This window comes from Papio anubis, chromosome 11 (genome assembly GCF_008728515.1).
Source record: "Papio anubis isolate 15944 chromosome 11, Panubis1.0, whole genome shotgun sequence".
NCBI lineage: Eukaryota > Metazoa > Chordata > Mammalia > Primates > Cercopithecidae > Papio > Papio anubis.
This window is the reverse complement of record NC_044986.1, coordinates 66,044,867-66,049,643: the sequence shown is the minus strand read 5'-3', so window position 1 is coordinate 66,049,643 and position 4,777 is coordinate 66,044,867.

Here is a 4,777-nt window from a genome sequence, read left to right as displayed (position 1 = left end):
CAACTCAAGGTTAGTGTAACATTTAAAAACAATATATCAAATCCAGGCCTGGTGGCATATCCCTGTAGCCCCAGCTACACAGGGGGCCAAGGCAGGAGGATTGCTTAAGGCCAGGAGTTCAAGGTTACAGTGGGCTATGATCATGCCTGTGAATAGACACTGCACTCCAGCCTGGGAAGCATAGCAAGATTCCATCTTATTTAAAAAAAAAAAAAAAAAAAATCAATACAATTGGCCACATTAAAGAATAAAGGAGGAAAAAATACACATTGCAACAGAAGCACTAAAAACATTTGACAAAATTCAAAATCCATTCATGATTAAAACTCTAAGTGAACTATCAATTGAAGGGAAGTTCCTCAATCTGATAAAGAAATCAATGAAAAACTTACAGCTTACAATATATTTCATGGTGAAAGACTGGAGCCATGGAAGAGAAATAAAAATGTAATAGGCAAATTTGCTGCTAGAGATGTTGCCTTAGGCAGAGGGGAAAGAGAAGAAATATTCTGGTTTCTCTCTTCTTCCTACCCTTTAATATCTACTAGTGTCTCCCTTTTGTTGATTCCAGCCAGAAACCAGTTCTCCTAAGAGCTTGGGAAACACAGACCATGGGGTTGGTTCCCTGCAACTCAGAGCAGAAGCAGGAAAAGGCAAAAAGGGAATCTGAGGAAAAACAGGGCCAGACTCTTCTAGAGACATCTGGGAAATCACTATATATTCTGGCAGAAGAGAAGAGGGCTTGGCTCTCTTCTTAACAATATGCCTATAATTAACCTTCTTCTACTCGTTATCCCCACTCTCATCACCATAGCCTTCCTTACACTCATTGAATGAAAAATTTTAGTCTATATCCAACTATGCAAAGGACCTAACATTGTAGGTCCATATGAACTACATCAATCCTTTACAGATGAAATAAAATTTTATATTAAAGAACCTCTACGACCATTAGCATCCGGCATTCCTCTCTACGTTATTGCTCCAACCCTACCCCTATATATCACACTCCTTATATGAATTCCTCTCCCCATACCATAGCCCTTACTTAATCTTAATATAGGTCTCTTATTCATACTAGCCACATCAAGCCTAGCCGTCTACTCAATCCTGTGTTGGGATGGGCACCCAATTCAAAATATGCACTAATTGGTGCACAATGGGCAATAGCTCAAAAAAAATTCATATGAAGTTACCCTAGCTATCATTCTCTTGTCAACCCTCTTGATAAGTGGCACATTTAATTTGCCTACACTCATCATAACACAAGAGTTATCTGACTACTCCTACCACCATGACCTCTAGCCATAATATGGTTCATCGCCACACTAGCAGAGACTAACAGAGCCCCATTTTACTTAACAGAGGGGGAGTCAGAGTTAGTTTTGGGTTTTAATATTGAATATGCTGCAGGTCCATTTGCCCTGTTCTTTACAGCAGAATATATAAATATCATTATAATAAGTGCCCTAATCACTATTAGTTCTCTAGGAGCACTATATGATATTTATAAACCAGAACACTACACCATAAATTTCATCACCAAAACCCTCTTTTTAACAACCTTCTTTTTATGAATTCAAGTATTGTACCCCTGATTCCGTTATGATCAGCTCATGCATCTTCTATGAAAAAACTTCTTACCACTCACACTAGCACTTTGCATATGACATATCTCTATGCCTATCCTCATATCTAGTATTCCACCTCAGACTTAAGAAATATGTCTGATACAAGAGTTACATTGATAGAATAAATAATAGAGGTTTAAATCCTCTTATTTCTAGAATTATAGGAGTTGAACCTACCCCTGAGAATCCAAAATTCCCCATGCTACATAATACACCATATCCTGCAGTAAGGTCAGCTAAATAAGCTATGGGGTCCATACCCCAAAAATGTTGGTTTATACCCTTTCTGCACTAATTAATCCTCTAACCCAACTTATTATCTCTTTCACTATCCTTTTTTTTTTCTTTTTGAGATGGAGTATCGCTCTGTCACCGAGGCTGGAGTGCAGTGACATGATCTCGGTTCACTGCAACCTCCGCCTCCTGGGCTCAAGTGTTTCTCCAACCTCAGCCTCCCGAGTACCTGGGAGTACAGGCCTGTGCCACCACGCCCAGCTAATTTTTGTATTTTTAGTAGGGACAGAGTTTTGTCATGTTGGCCAGGCTGGTCTTGAACTCCTGACTTGAATCCACCGTCTTGGCCTCCCAAAGTGCTGGAATTATAGGCGTAGCCACTGCGTCCGGCCATCTTTCACTATCCTTATAGGGACTCTCATCACAGTAATAGGCTCACACTGACTTCTCATCTGAATGGGCCTAGAAGTAAATATACGAGCCATTATCCCGATTTTAATTTTAAAAGGAAGCCCCCACTCCACAGAAGCAGCTACCAAGTATTTCCTCACACAAGCACCTGCATCCATAATCCTGATAGTAAGGGTCATTACCAATATACTGTACTCCTGATGATGAACAATCATAAACTCAAACATTCAAGTAGTATCCTTAATAATAAAGGCCTTAACAATAAAATTAGATATATCTCCTTTCCACTTTTGAGTCCCAGAAGTAACTAAAGGAATCTCATTGACATCTGAGACAAAATGTCACGTGACAAAAACTAACCCCTATTTCCATTATATTTCAAATTTTTTCCTCAATAAACCCAAACATTTTACTAGCGGCCATAATGTTGTCTATTCTATTAGGTGACTGAGGAGGGCTCAACTAAACACAACTGTGAAAAATTTTAGCCTATCAATTGCTCACATGGGCTGAATAATTGCAATCTTAGCGTGTAACCCAAACATTACTATCCTAAACCTAATTATTTATCTTATCCTGACAGTAGCTATATTTATAATACTTAGTTCAAGCACAAGCACTACAACTCTATCACTATCCTATGCCTGAAATAAGTTACCATGACTAATATCCATAATCCTACTTATCCTTTATCCTCAGGAGGCTTACCGCCATTAACAGGGTTCCTACCCAAAGGGGCTATTATTCAAGAATTTACAAAAAACAATAGCCTTATTATACCCACTACTATAGCCACCATAGCCTTATTCAATCTGTACTTTTATATGTGCCTAATCTACATCCCTAGCACTATTCCCTACATCTAATAATATAAAGATAAAATGACAATTTGAGAATACAAAACACATACTGTGGCTGGGTGTGGTGGCTCACACCTGTAATCTCAGCATTCTGGGGGGCCGAGGCAGGCAGATCACCTGAGGTCAGGTGTTGGAGATCAGACTGACTGACATGGTGAAACCCCCATCTCTACTAAAAATGCCAAAATTAGCTGGGTGTGGTGGGTGTGCCTGTAATCTCAGCTACTTGGGAGACTGAGGCAGGAGAATCACTTGAACCTGGGAGGCAGAGGTGGAGGGAGCTGAAATCATGCCACTGCACTACAGCCTCGGAAACGGGCAAAACTCCGTCCAAAATATATATACACACACACACATATCTTGCCCCTACTCATTACCTCCTCTGCTCTCCTCCTACCCATCTCCCCACTATTCCTAGATATAACCTAGAAATTTAGGTTAAATTAAACCAAGAACCTTCAAAGCCCTTAGTAAGTGGACTATACTTAATTTCTGTAAATAAACTTTAAGGACTGCAAGACTCTGTCCTACATTAACTGTATGCAAATAAATTGCTTTACTTAAGCTAAATTACCCTTACTAGATTGGTGGGACCTAAACCCATGAAAATTTAGTTAACAGCTAATCAACTGGCTTCAATCTACTTCTCCCGCTGTTGAGTGGGGAAAAGGCAGGAGAAGCCCAGGCAGGATTAAAGCTGTTCCTTTGAATTTGCAAGTCAACATGAAATATCACCTCAAGGCTGCTAAAAAGATGGCTCAACATCTGTCTTTAGATTTACAGTCCGATGTTTGCTCAGCCTTTTTACCGTTATACGTATGTTCATCTATCGTTGACTATTTTCAACCATAAAGACATCGGAACATTATATTTACTGTTTGGTGCCTGAACTGGGATAGTAAGTACTGCCTTAAGTCTTCTAATCCAAGCAGAACTGGCTCAACCAGGGACCCTAACAGGAGATGATCAGACTTATAATGTTATTGTCTCTGCCCACACATTTGTTACAACTTTCTTCATAGTTATGCCCATTATAATTGAGGGTTTCAGCAACTAACTAGTCCCCCTAATAATTGGTGTGCCAGACATGGCATTTCTCTGAATAAATAATATAAGCTTCTGACTTCTTCTCCCATCTTTTCTACTCCTATTTGCATCCTCAATAGTCAGTTTGCCAAGACCGGTTGAACAGTCTACCCTCCCTTAGCAGGGAACCTGGAACATGCAGGAGCCTCTGTTGACTTGACCATTTTTTCACTCCACTTAGCAGGTGTATCCTCTATTCTAGGCACTATTAATTTCATTACCACAATTATTAACATAAAATCCCCAGCTATATCTCAATATCAAACACCCCTCTTCATTTGATCAATCCTTATCACAGCAGCCCTATTACTTTTATCTCTTCCAGTTCTAGCTACTGGCATCACCATGCTATTACCTGACCACAACCTCCACTTTCTTTGACCCTGCTGGTGGAGGTGACACTCTCTTATATCAATACTTGTTCTGATTTTTTGGCATCCAGAAGTCTATATCCTTATTCTACCAGGTTTTGGAATAATTTCCCATATTGTAACCTACTACTCTGAGTAAAAAGAACTGTTGGGTTATATGGGCATAGTGTGAGCCATAATGTCC